This window comes from Myotis nattereri (assembly GCF_964212035.1).
Source record: "Myotis nattereri genome assembly, chromosome: 3".
NCBI lineage: Eukaryota > Metazoa > Chordata > Mammalia > Chiroptera > Vespertilionidae > Myotis > Myotis nattereri.
The window spans coordinates 150,730,705-150,745,661 of NC_138077.1; positions in this window are offsets into that span (position 1 = coordinate 150,730,705).

Sequence of the window (14,957 nt, forward strand, 5' to 3'; positions counted from 1 at the left end):
GAGCCCCAACCCCCCGATGGTCCCTGCTCTGTGCATGACAGGGGGTGGTGCCGCAACCTCCCCATCGACCCTGCCTTGGGTGTGATGGGGTGGTGCCCCAACACCCCAATTGGCCCTACCCTGAGCGTGACTGAGGGTGGCATCGCAACCTCCCAATCCGCCCTGCTCTGTGCATTATAGGGGGCGTTGCCCCAACTCCCCAATCAGCCCTGCTCTGAGCCCGACCAGGGGCTGCACCTAGGGATTGGGCCTGCCCTCTGCCACCCGGGAGCAGGCCTAAGCCAGCAGGTCATTATCTCCCGAGGGGTCCCAGACTGCGAGAGGGCACAGGCTGGGCTGAGGGACGCCCCCTTCCCCCCGAGTGCACAAATTTTTGTGCACCGGGCCTCTAGTTTATTTATATATAATGTTTCTTTTATTATCATTATATAACACACACACACACACACACACACACACACACACACACACACACACAAATCCTGTATTGAGGGGAACCATGAGAAGAAAGGAAGGTAGAGTCACATACAGTAGTCCCCTCTTATCCACAGGGAATATGTTCTAAGACTCCCAGTGTAAAGTATAATTATAAGTTAGGCACAATAAAAAACTAACAACATTAACTAATAAAATATAACAATTACAACAATATGGTGTAATAAAAGTTATTTAAATCTGGTCTCTCAAAGTATCTTATTGTACTCTACTCACCCTTCTTCTTGTGATGATGTGAGATGATACAATGCCTACGTAATGAGATGAAGTGAGGTAAGTGATGTAGGCATTGCGACATACCATTAGGTTACTATAAGGATTACTTGAACACAAGCCCTATGACTAATGAGCAGGTAGTATATACAGACAAAGGGATGATTTATATCTTGGGCCAGATGGAGCGAGATGGTGAGAGATTTCAACATAAAATTTAAAACTTATGAATTGTTTACTTCTGGAATTTTTCATTTAATATTTTAGGACCATAATTGACCACAAGTAACTGAAATGCAGAAAGCAAAATTGTGGATAAGAAGGACCATTGTTTTAAGTCTGCAATTTTGAATCAGGCTTTTGTAATGGTCTTGGATGAAGAAGTACTTCATGCTCATTGGAATGGAGAAGTACTTCATGCTCATTGTTGGGGAAAAAAGTGGTGAGGAGTGCTAGAGTGTAGTGCTGTCCATTTCTGAGTAGCTCTGCATGTTTTCTATTCTTCCCTATTTTCTGTTTATTCTTACATGAAAGCATTACTCTGATTTTTATATATTTATTTTTTTCATATCTGCTTATACAAGTTCTCCTCATTCTTCTTTAATTTTTAGCTAGTTTCATTATGTAAAATATTTACATGTTTTAAGTTACTAAACTAGATTTTTAAGAGATATAGTGTTCTACAGATTTGGGAAGATGTAATTATGAGACTTCATTATAAGGAGTATAGGATATGTTAGAGAGATTTTTTGTAAATTTACAAGTCTCATCAAATTTATAAATATAAGAAAGTATAAATTTAAGAGTAATTTTGATAAAAACCTGTAATTTGATTTTCAATATTAAAACTTTTTATTCAGGAACATGAAAAATCAACTCATGAATTCAAGGTTTCTCATGCATCTTCATAAAAATTTTACATTTATTTTTAAATATAAATTCAGCATATACAAGGTGGGCAAAAGTAGGTTTACAGTTGTAATATAAATAAATAATACAATAATTAATAACTATGAATACAAGAATAAAACTGTGTTTCACATACTCACAACTGTAGACCTAATTTTGCCCACCCTAGTATTTTGTTAAGCTTATTTTTGTAGTTTTGTTCCCTATTAAGTGTTAGATATTTATTTTATTATAACTTTTAATTGGTTTTTATTGAAATACTAGAGGCCCAATGCACAAAATTTGAGCAAGAGTAGGCCTTCCTTCCCCAGCTGCTGGCACCAGCTTCTCTCTGGCATCCGGGGCCTGGGCACCCTTCACAGTCCTGGCTTCATCTGGAAGGTCATCTGGAAGAATGTCTGGTCTAATTAGCATATTACGCTTTTATTATTATAGATATTTATTGTGTAAACTAGAGGTCTCGTGCACAAAATTCATGCACAGGTAGGGTCCCTAGGCCTGGCCAGCGATCAGGGCCAATCCATGGGGTGACCAGTGGGGCAATTGGGGCCCCCACTTGCACCTAACGCCACCCGCTCACCTGTTCCACCATCCCGCTGTGGTCCCACTCTCATTGGGGCCTATCGGGGCTGTTCCATGCCAACCCCTGGTGATTAGCACACCCCTAACTCCTGGCCGGTTGAACTCCTGGACAATTTTCATATTAGCCTTTTATTATATAGAATGATTCAATTGCAAAATTACTTAACATTAATTTGAATATGTTTCAATTTTCCTTTTGGGTTTTTTAAGTAGGAATTTATAGGTAAGAAATTATATTATAGGCAAATGATTTCCCTGTCCAGATATTTATATTTCTTATTCTTTTCCTTGTATTTTTACAGAGCCTAGAATTTCCAGTGTTAATAAATTTCATTCTTGCCGTATACTTTTTTCTTTTTCTTTTTATATTTTCATAACTTTATTTTCACATTTTTAAATAATAATGGGTGATGCTATAGTAAACAGTGAATCACTTTTTTTGTAATAAAGTTGTATTGAAAGTCTCAGAGGTTTTCTGTAAAAAAATAATATATACAAAGTTTATTGTTATATGTGTTGACAAAATTATATATTTAATAGCATGTTAAAGGTTCTCTAGCAGATTCATAGTAATAAGGGACATTAACACAAAATAAAAATCATTTTAAAATTGGAAATATACTTTAGCTATTTAATAATTAAAACATTTAAAAGTTATCATTCAAAAATAAAAATTAAAATACTGGAAGCATTAATTGCTTTCCCTATTTTCAGTCTTTATCTTTGCTTGGTAACAAGTATTCCAGAGATAATTTTTGTCTTTTATTAAAATTGAATTTATTGGGGTAATATTGCTTCATACAGGTTTCAAGTGTACAACTCAACAAAACATCATCTGCACACTGCATGCTACACCAATCACTCGAGGCAAGGTCTCTTTCTGTCCCTGTTCCATCACCCTTTTGACCACCTCCACATACCCCTCAACACCTTTCTCTCTGGTTATCATCACATTGCTCTCTATGTCTATATATACACACACACTAGAGCCCCAGTGCAAGAAATTCATGAGGGTGGGGGGTGGTTCTCAGCCTGGCCTGCACCCTCTTGCAATCCAGGACTGCTGGCTCCTAACCATGTGCCTGCCTACCTGCCTGCCTGCCTGATCGCCCCTAACTGCCTCTGCCTCGGCCCCTGACACTGTGGCTTTGTCTGGAAGGACATCCAGAAGATGTCCGGTCTAGTTAGCATATTACCCTTTTATTAGTATAAACTAGAGGCCCAGTACATGAAATTCGTGCACAGGGGGGCGAGGGGGTCCCTCAGCTCGGTCTGTGCCCTCTCACAGTCTAGGAGCCCCACGATCAATCGCCCCAAAGAGGTAGGCCCAGCCCACCCAGCCGGGGCTCCTCGATGGATCACCCCCACGGAGGGATGCCCCGCCCAACCACTGCAGCACTGCTGCGGGTAGCCTAGGCCTCCCTCTTTGGGGAAATTAATCATGCCCTTCAGAGGGAGGCCCTATCCACCAGCCACAGCCCACCAGTCGATGACTTGGGCCTCCCTCTTTGAGGCAATCATGGAGCCCCCTGATTGATCGATCGCCCTGCTAGCTGATGACCTGGGCCTCCCTCTGCAGGGCAATCATGCAATCGATCTTGCCCCCGTAGAGGGAGGATCCGCCCACTCACCACAGCCTGCTGGTTGGTGGCCTGCGCTTACCTCTTTGGGATGATCATGGAGCCCCCCCAATTAATTGATCGCCCTGCGGGACAGTGGCCTAGGTCTCCCTCTAGAGGGCTATCATGGAATGATGGCTGAGCCTCCGACCAATCACATTGCACCCACCTTGGCTGGCCTGATGCCAGTGGATGTCATAGCGTGGTTGTCCGGAAGGATGTCCGGAAGGATGTCCGGAAGGTTGTTCGGCTGTCCGGTCTAATTAGCATATTATGCTTTTATTATAGATATTTTTGAATCTCTTCATCTTCTTTCAGCCAGTTGGGGTTCTGTATGCGATATATTTTTTAATGATAATGCCTTTAATGTTTAACCATGAAAAAGGCTCTTGACTAAAGTTATTTGTTTGTTTAATCATCCTCTTTTCAACACAGATGAGTTACAAAAATAGAAAGTAAAAGAATATCATTTAAATATTCAGTGCAATTTCAATAAAAATACTTGGTAATATAAATGATTCTTAAATTTATGCAGAAAGGAGCATTCTTGAAAATAGCAAAAAACAACAAATAAACCTTTTGCAATAAAAAAACAATGAAAAAAAGTTTTCCATGCTTGATAATAAGTATATTTATAAAATATAACAAATATAATTATAAAATTATGAAAGAGTGTTCATTAATTTGTTATTCAACACACACTGAGTGTAGGGTGTCTAGGTTTAGCATATAACAATATAGGATACCAGTTAAATTTGTATTTCATACTCTTTAACATAAGTATGTCTCATGCAATATTTGAAATACAGTTGTATTTTAAAAGTTCATTGTTTATTTGAAATTCAAATATAACTGGAAGTACTACATTTTATCTGGCACCTTAATCAAATGCCTGTATGTACATGTATATACATGAATTTGTACCCTATATACCACTGAAGCACATAATGGAGAAAGATACAATCTCTGCCCTCATAGAACCAAAATGAGCAAACAAAGATCAATGATATACAGCTTGAAACAAATCTGGGAGTATTTGAATATCTAGTATATAATTAAGATATTATTTCAAGTTAGTGGGAGAGCAGCAAAATTATTTTCAAAATATGAATGGTATAATTGGCTTTCTATTGGAAAGAGAACTAATAAAGTGAGATAGCTACCTTACATTACACACAAAATTGAAATTTTGAACAACTAAAAAATACCTTAAAAGTTTAAGAAAATATGATAATATTTTAAAATATTTTTTAGGAAGGAGGGCATGACTGGTGTTTTATACAAGATACAAAATTGAAAATATGCAAAGGAAAATATTGGTATATTTTACATTAACTTAAGTTTTCAACAAGTTTATAAATACAAGTAATAGACTGGTAGAAAACATTTTGACACATGTATGAATAAAATGGTAAATATTAATGTTTATTTTTAAATAATCTGTACAAATCAAGAAGAAAAATAAAAATAACTAAAAATAAGAAACTATACAAATGGGAGTTTTAAAACCTGTTAAAATAAAGAAAATTCAAATCAACAATAAGTTGCCAGTTTTCACTTTTGAAATTGATAAGGAGAAAGATAAAATATGTAATGTTGAAAAAGGTGTGAGAAAATGAGCACTCCATGTAATGTTTTGGAGCATATACAGTGATGTAGTACAATTTTTTGGAGAATACTTTGTCATTATTTTAACAATATTTTGTTACATATACTCTTTGATTCAGAAATTTCACCTACCAAAATAATTACACATGTGCACAAATGTAAATTTCTGTGATCATAATTGCTGCATTGTTTCTATTTTTTAAACACTAAGTTTAGGAAGCTAAATAACTGCCCCAAAAGTTATCAAATTCTAATGTCTGGAACTTTTGATTGTTACTTTCTTTGGCCAAAAGAGGACTATAATTTAGCTATAAACTAAAATTATAACTTATAAATTAAGACATAATGTAAAGATTTTGTGATGAAGTTATCTTGCTATCTACATGGGCCCTAAATGCAATATCAAGCATCCTTACAAGAGAGAGGCAGAGAAGATTTGACATGCAAAGGAGAAGGCCACGTTAAGATGGGCCAGAGAGAGTTGAAGATGCTGCTTTTGAAAATTGGAGTGATGTGGCCATGAGCCACGGAATGCTGGTAGCCATCAAAAGCTGGAACATGTAAGTAATAGATTCTTTCCTAACCCCTCTGGCAGGAGTGCAACCCTACTGACAATTTGATTTAGCCCATTGGCATTGATTTCAAACTTCTGGTTTACAGAACTATGAAAGAATAAGTTTTCTGTTGCTTTAAGCCACCTAGTTTGTGCCAAGTTGTTATAGTGGCCACAGGAAACTAATACACCCATCAAAAGGACAATAGTGCTCTAACTTATGTTATCTCTGTATGTGGGAATCTAATCATTCCAATAAATGATATTCCTATATATTTACATGGTAATGTTATAAGATAAATTGAAGTTGTGTAATATCTATAGCTTAATCTCATGCACATGAAAAAAATAAACCTATGAATGTGTATATATAAATATGGATATAGATGCTTATCTAGATGTTATTTTTACAATAGCTAAGATTTGGAAACAACCTAAGTGCCCATCAGTAAGTGAGTGGATTAAAAAACTGTGGTACATCTACATAATGGAATACTATGCTGCTGTAAAAAAGAAGGAACTTGCTGTAACTGGTTTGGCTCAGTGGATAGAGGGTCGGCCTGTGGACTGACAGGTCCCAGGTTCGATTCCGGTCAAGGGCATGTACCTTGGTTGCGGGCACATCCCCAGTAGGAGGTGTGCAGGAGGCGGCTGGTCGATGTTTCTCTCTCATCAATGTTTCTGACTTTCTATCCCTCTCCCTTCCTCTCTGTAAAAAATCAATAAAATATATTTTAAAAAAATAAAAATAAAAAAAAGTGGTGCTATTAACAGGCACACCATTTTTTTTATAAAAAAGAAGGAACTTTTACTATTTGCAACAGCATGGATGGAACTGGAGAGCATTATGCTAAGCGAAATAAGCCAGTCTGAGAAAGATAAATATCACATGATCTCACTCATATGTGGGATATAAAGATCAACATAATTTGATGAACAAGAATAGATCCAGAGACAAGTGGGAGGGGAGGTGGGGGAGTGGTTAGACAGCAACCAAAGGACTTGTGTGCAAGCATATTAGCATAACCAATAGACACAGACACTGGGGCAGTAGGGGCTTGTCTGAGGTGGGAATGGCTTGGGGAGGGGTGGTGAGTTGGGGGAAAAAGGAGACATATGTAAAACATTAGACAAAAAAATAGAATAAAAATATTATTTTTAAATGTAAGTGCAGTATTTACCTATAGGAGGAGTGCAGGTTGGGGAAGAAGGAAGGGAAATTTTCACAATATTGTATTGTTTAGGTATTTTGTAATATGTGTGCATTTATATATTTTATGTCACTTTTTATAAAGAAAAAATGTGATAGGAATTTTCCCAAACTACATCTTTACAGATTCCAAATATACAATTTCTGAGTACTTATTAAATATTTGTTCCTTTACTAGACTTAATGTGGCTTGGGAGTAAAAACTTCAACTGTCTTGTTCACGTTGGTTTCCAGCATCTAATGGACTGCTGTCACATATTATACTAAAATATAAAAAAAAAAAATGTGTGCACTGAATGATGGGCTGTAACATCTATCAGTAGCAGCCAAAGGTGAGCACACCCATGAACTGACAGCAAAGGCAGGCAGTACCTTAAGGTATGACAGCACATCCCTTCATTTCTTGAGTTCTTCCCATCCAAAAATATGACAATGCAGCAGCTTAAGCAGAAAGATACATCCAAATGCCCCACCTGTTTCCATCAGATAGTAGCTCACTGTCATAAGCCTGGAATATTTTGTGGGGATCCCAGCTGGTGCCGCTCTGACTGCAATGCTGAGGATGGAGTCTTGTCATTCAGAAGCTGTAAGGTGAATCAGTGATTGCAGACCCAGGCAAATCTAGAATGCCATTTGTAGAAACAAGTATGGCTCCTTTCCTGCAGAAGTTTCCAGGGCACCTGCCAGTGTCTTTTCTATCCATTCACCCTTGAGGAGAAGGGCTTGCATGCCTGAAGCTAGGTAGGAAACTGAGCCAGTTGACTGCCTTGGGTGGTTAGTGTCCTATGCTCCCAGTGGCTATCATGGACAGGGTCTGTGAGGGATGAGTGCATGAAGTCTCTGGTGCATAATGAGTTTAAGGAAAAATTAGCCTGGAAAAAAAAAATCCCTTCGCTCTCCAATGTCTAGTGATATTTATAGAATTTGTGAGTTAAATTTCACTTCACCGATTTTGTCCTTTCCATTGACAAGCTAGATAAGATTATCTCCTTCTAAATAATTTTTTTGTGTTTAGGTATTTCTCTGGCAGTTTTGTATTACATTTTAAAAATAGACTAGTCTATGCCTATACTCATGTTGGCTATGGTATTATAAACTTGATTTCTGAGGGTGCTGACAGCTTTTGAAAGATTTAACAACTGGCAGCAAGAAAAACTCCCATAGAATCAGTTCTATGAATTTTTTCTCCTGAAAAAAAAGGGCATCATTTAGCAGGTAATATATTGCAATAAAAATATAGTTATGTAATAATGGTTCATTAATATGACAAATCATAACATAACCTTTTCTATTAAATGTGAAATGCAATTTATTGAAATGAAGACATCTTCCTTATGGCATAGTTCCATAGTTGTTGGCTTGAAAGGATTTTTTATTATTATTCAAAACAGTCATTTTGATTTGCACAGGAGATAACAGTTGTTCATGACATTTTTATTTCTGCATAAACAGATTTCCATTTTGGCAAAGGTTAATACAGTAGGAATTTGTTTTTACTTTTGGAGATACGGTGACACCACTAGAGCACTTTGTTTGGTATGGAACCGCTAACTTATCCTTTATGCCTTTACGATCTTGTCAGTGCTGCGTGTCTCCCTTAGTGTTTCTAATCTAAAATAATCCCAGTGAAATCCTTTGATTGTCTGTTTGGACCTGCTCCATTCCTAAAGCAGGAATGTAATGGGCTTTATGGCACTTACTTGGGAGTAATTTATCCAGCAGAGTGACTATAGATACTTGTTTTAATAAGAATATGCTTTATGGTAAGTGGGGACTGCTATTTAATTAGCCAAAGGGAAAGTAGTTCATGATACAATCTGTTCAAATCATCTTGGACATTAAACAAAAAGTCAGGCTAAGTTATTTATGTACATGCACTTTATTTGTAGCTGCTTTGAGCAAATCTCTTCTCTGAAACTTTACAGCATTTTCTGAGTGAGCTGAATTGTGGTGGGGGAGGCATAGGGGAAGAAAAGGACATGAGAGCATCCTATAAAATTTTTGAGAAAGAAACAGAAGGTTTAGTTATTGCTATCAAGGTTGTGAGTACAGACATACCAAATGGAAATCAGCAGAGAACTATGATTTATTCTCTGCCATTTGGTAGTTTGCATGTTTAGTGCATAGCTGGTGGAAGAATGTTCCAGGATGTCAGTGAGGCATTATGGGAATCTGTGTGTGTGTGTGTGTGTTTCAGTGTGTGCCTTTCCTTTAGATTTCCATTGCCTTTTATAGAAATAGTAGAGGCCCAGTGTACAAAAATTTGTACACTGTGGCGGGGGGTGGGGGGGGGGAGGGGGCTCAGCCAGGCCTGTGCCCTCTCGCAGTCTGGGACCACTCGGGGGGATGACCACCTGCTGGCTTAGGCTAGCTCCCTGGGGAATTGGGCCTAAGCTGTCAATCAGGCATCCCTCTGGCAGCCCAGGAGCCCTCAGGGGTGTCCAATTGCCAGTGGGGAGCAGGCCTAAGCTGCAGTCTGACATCCTTAGTGCTGCTGAGGAGGTGGGAGAGGCTCCCACCACCACCACTGTACTGGCAGCCATCAGCCTGGCTTGTGGCTGAGCAGACCTACCCCTGAGGGAGCACACTGACCACCACAGGGCAGCTTCTGCATTGAGCGTCTGTCCCCTGGTGGTTAGTGTGTGTCATAGTGACAGTCATTCCCACTCGTTCTGCTGTTAAGGTCAGTTTGCATATTACCCTTTTATTATATAGGATAGAGGACTGGTACATGGGAGGGGGCCAGCTGGTTTGCCCTGAAGGGTGTCCCGGATCAGGGTAGGGGTCCTGTTGTGGTGCCTGGCCAGCCTGGGTGAGGGGATGATGGGTGTTTGAAGGCTGGTCACACCCTCTTCAGGGTGGGGGTTCCAACTGGGGTGCCTGGCCAGTCTGGGTGAGGGGCTGATGGCTGTTTGCAGGCTGGTCAACCCGCCCCCCCCCCCAGTAGGGACCCTCACCCCATGGAGGTTTGGCGAGCCTGGGTGAGAGGCTGATGGCTGTTTGCAGGCTGGCCACACCCCCTTTAGGGTTGGGGGTCCCCACTGGGGTGCCTGGCCAGTCTGGGTGAGGGGCTGAGGGCTGTTATCAGGCTGGCCAAGCCCCCAGGCGATGGAAGCTCCCAGCCTCTCCTTTTTTTCCTCTTTTTTTTTTTTTTTTTTTTTTTATTCTGGGATATATTTACCTTCTATAATTGAAACTTTGTAGCCTTGAGAGGAGCTCAGAGCTGGCCAGGGCGGGTGGGAGGGAAGCCTCCTGCTTGCTCCAGCTCCGTGGTCATGGCCGGCTGAAAGCAGGTATCTAGGGTTTATTTACCTGCTATAATTGAAACTTTGTTGCTTTGAGTGGAGCTCAGAGCCAGCCGTGGCAAGCGGGAAGCTTGGCTTCCTCCATCATTGGGGCAACCAAGCCTCCTGTTTGCTCCAGCTCCATGGCTGCTGGCCGCCATCTTGGTTGGGTTAATTTGCATATAGTCACTCTGATTGGCTGGTGGGAGTGACTTAAGGCATAGTGATGGTACAATCAATTTGCATGTGTGTCTTTTATTAGTGTAGACTAGAGGCCTGATGCATGAAATTCATGCAAGACTAGGCTTTCCTTCCCCCAGCTGCTAGCACCAGCTTCCTTCTGGCACCTGGGTCCTGGGTTTCCCTCACATCCCTAGCTTTGTCCGAAGGTTGTCCGGAAGGACATTTGGAAGGAAGCCTGGTCTAATTAGCATGTTATGCTTTTATTATTATAGAAGGTTCTGAAAATTTGGGACAAGTAATTCAAAGAATTGCCATAAATATGTTTTCAATGGTTAAAAAAAGAAGAAGAAAAATGTAATTCCTAGGATATTACCTCCAGGTGATGGTTTGCTCCGTAGTTACACTTTTTTTCTCTCTTCATTGGTAAAAACAATTGTCACTTATTGTAAACACAAAGAATCCAGGCGTTGGAATCTGAGGACAGGGAAACATGTACCCTCTCACTTCATAGTGCTGCAGAGATTTGAGAGTTCAATGTCTAGTGTCCAGTGTAAGTTGGTACTTGCTTGTATAACTTCTTAAGCATAAGATTTGGGTTACGATCATGTTTGCACATCTTTGCACAGGGCCTCTGTGTGATCACGGTTCCCTGAGTGAAGTCTGTGAATTGGCCTTCAGCTTTCCCATGGGGTGTAGCTTTCTCTTCCTGTCTCCCACTCCTCTATTATTTTTTTCTATAGTACACGTCTTGCTCTTTTCAAATGACTCTAAAAACTACAACTCACAGCCAACACAGTATGGTGATTGCTAGACGGAAGTGGGTGGGAGAATCTAGAAGAAGATAAAAGAGGGATAAATAATGATGAAAGAAGGCTTGAGTTCAGGTGGTAAGCATACAATATAAAACACAGATGTTGTATAGTATAATTGTATACCTAAACATATATTATTTTATTAAGTAATGTCTCCCCAAGAAACTCAATGAAAATTGCAACTCAAATGAAAGAGCTTGAAATCCCAGTTTGTCCCTGCCATCTAAGCAATAAAAGCACTGTCCTCACAATCCACCTGTCTCAGCAGCAGCGCAAACACCTGGCACCTGGACGAGTCAGAGAGAGAACTCTGTGGGCAAAGAGCTCTGATGGCCATCCAGTAAGTTCATGTCAAGGGCGAGCCTTCACACACCGTTGTGTAATTTTCATTCTACACCCTTAGTTTCTCTTTCCCATCAGCAGGTTTTCTCCCTCTGCCTCCTGTTCTCCTGGGAAAATTTTTTCAGCTGCCGAGACAAATGCCCCAAGGATGGTTCATATGAAATCATATCCTAGACAGCTCAGGGCAGTTGGAGTCATTCCTGGTTGAACAATTGACTGCCCCCTAGTCCCAGTCATCAGGAAACAGGCGGTGCTGTTACTCCATGAAATGAGAGCCCAGCTGAGCCTGTGTTCAGTGCTTTTCGCAAAAGAAGACAGAAAAGGAAACACTAAAGACCAAATTTTCCCTCAGCTCTGCAGTCTCACACATCCCGCAATGACTTGGAAACTTGTCTGACATGAGACAATGTGCAGAGCGAGCTGGCCACTCCCCTTCCTTCTCCTGAAGATGTGTAAACAGCTGGTGCATGCAGTCTCCCTGGCTGGAGGAAGTGATTGCGTGACTGATGTTAACCAAATAGAAGCCTCTACCAGGAACTCAGAAAATATTACAATGAGATAAAGGGCCCAGCATGGTTCATGGCTATTTCAGGTGCTGTGTCAAGAGTTAAGGTGTCCAAGTCAATAATTTTTTTTAAGTCCACACTGGAGGAGATGTTTTTATTTATTTGAGGGAGTGAGGAAGGGAAGAGAGAGAGAGAGGAGAGAGAGAGAGAGAGAGAGAGAGAGAGAGAGAGAGAGAGAAAGAGAGAGAGAGAGAAAGAGAGAGAGAGAGAGAGAGAGAGAGAGAGAGAGAGAGAGAGAGAGACATCAATCAGTTGCCTTCCCTACACACCCTGACCAGGGATGGAATCCACAACCTTTTGATATAGGGGATGATGCTCCAATCAACTGAACCAGCTAGCCAGGGCCCAACAATTTTTTTTAAGGTCTTTGTATTCTTTTTTTTTCCTTTGGAATTCTTTAGGTTCTTTTGCTATAGTTTTCTTAGTACAGCATCATAATACAATTGTGAAAATTGCCAAGTACTGTTTTCCCCGTTTTATTGGATTTAATTTTTAAATTTGATTCACCTGCGAGAGTTATTTTTAATCTAGTCTTGAAGAATCAATGAGTCATTTTCTCCTCAACCTATGCTTGCAACTCATTGTCACTAATGCTATCTCAGGGTAGGGATAAAAGTGAGTGTGAGCCCCGGTTCCGTTAACTACACTTTTCTCAGAGTAGCCATGCAGTGTTCAAAGGTCTTGGCTATTAAAAAGAAGCTTAGATACACAGTGGAAACCTAAATGAAGACATCTGATTTATCAAGTAACACTTATGAAATGAGTCTGAGTGGCATTAATCCAAGTGGTGAGTGTTGTGAATTAAATCTACTGTCCCTGTCCTCTGGGACAGTGTTAGCCTTGCTGACACTGGTGCTGAATAAGCCATGGCCAGCTTCATCTTGTTACATGGTGCTACTCAACCAACCTGTTGACAAAACGGAATGAGAAATGTAAAACAAACTGAAAATCAGGAAAACATGGAGCATTATAGAAATGAATTAGATAGGCTGATTTCTCTTTTATCATCAATTTGTGGTGCTGGAAGTTCTAAAATCCTCAGGGTTTAAGAAGAGTGAAGTAGATGTCTATCTTTAGATTAGGAGTTATGCTTATATTCAACATTACGGCGTTTTCACATTGTATCACTTACTGCTCTTTCTCACAAGACTGCAAGTTCCTTGTGAACAGACCTCATGTCTTTTTCTTTCTTTTTTTTAATCCACAGCACCTTCTACAATTTCTACAACAGGACAGATCCTCAATAACTGTTCCACACCGGAGGAGTAGTGAATGAATAAAGGAATGAATGAACACAGCTCAGTCACGAGTGGAAACTCTGTGCACTAGTTGTTCTTTACTTAACCAGGTCACTTAACAACTTGGATTATATTCTTTCCTATATAAGTAAACTTCCAGAAAAGAAAAATTTTGTTATAACTACACTCAACATGGAGGCCAACCTGAAGTAGTTGCATTAAAATTGTTGTATTGCATAAACCTGAGTGTCTTAATAATAATAAATGGTGAGTTTCTAGTCTTCTTGCTTGAGATTACTTATTAAACATTTCCTAACATTATTTTTTAAAGGAAACGGGAAACATAGATTATGGGAATTAAAAATATTCTATTTTTGTTATTGTTCATAATTATAACCCAATTCTTAAGGCTCTGTGCTGAGTTCAGTAGATATAATCTGAACTTTGTTCTCTTTGACTTGGTAAAGCATTTTGCTATTTCTGTTTCTGGGAGGGCAACAAAAATAAGTAATTAACCAGTTTGAGAAGCTGTTAGAAACAATCTTTAAAATGTAACTCCTTCTAAAGCACCTGACAGCAACTACTTCTTTCCTCTGTCATTTACTATGAAAACTGAACAGAATATGTAGTATTATCTTCATTCTGTGAGAAAACTGAGGTTCATGAGTTCATTTATTTAGTCCTCACGTAGGACTCTACCTCTGCATGGCCCACAGAAACTGCTGGGCTGCACAGCTAAACATGGTTCCCTCTCAAGTACCTCACATCGTGGTTGAGGCACTACTGCCCTTAGGCTCCAGTAACCAGGGCCTCTGCGTGAAGCACTGAGCTTTAGAAGGCCCTCCTGTTCTCTTCTGAGTGTTATCCTCTCTACGGGGTGAGGAGTCTGTGGGGCCATGGAAATGTGCTCACCCACCACATATCTGAGACCCAGATGGAGGGAGCCGCCCAATGGAGGAAGCCCTCCTTCCTGGGCTTTTGCAGAGCCTCTTCTCTAAGGTCACCCTCTCAAGGGCACAGCAGTTATCCCTAGGCCCAATAGGTTCCTTTCAGAAAGGCCCTTAAGGTACAAGAGAGAGCAAAGGGTGGGAAGAGAAGAGTGGACAGCTCCAGGCAAAAGCTAGGGGAAGACTTGAGAAGGGGAGGTAGAGAAGTCAGCAATTACACTACCTGTGCTAGGAGGTATGATGGAAATGAACAGAGAATGCTATGGAAAGGCTGAAGGACACTTAACACAGCTAGGGCATGAGGATGGGGGAAAGAGATGTGAGCCAAGGCTTTTAGAGAAGTTGAGCCATAGAGGCTGTGTAAGAATTATTTTGTGGGGGCAGTAAAGGAATGGA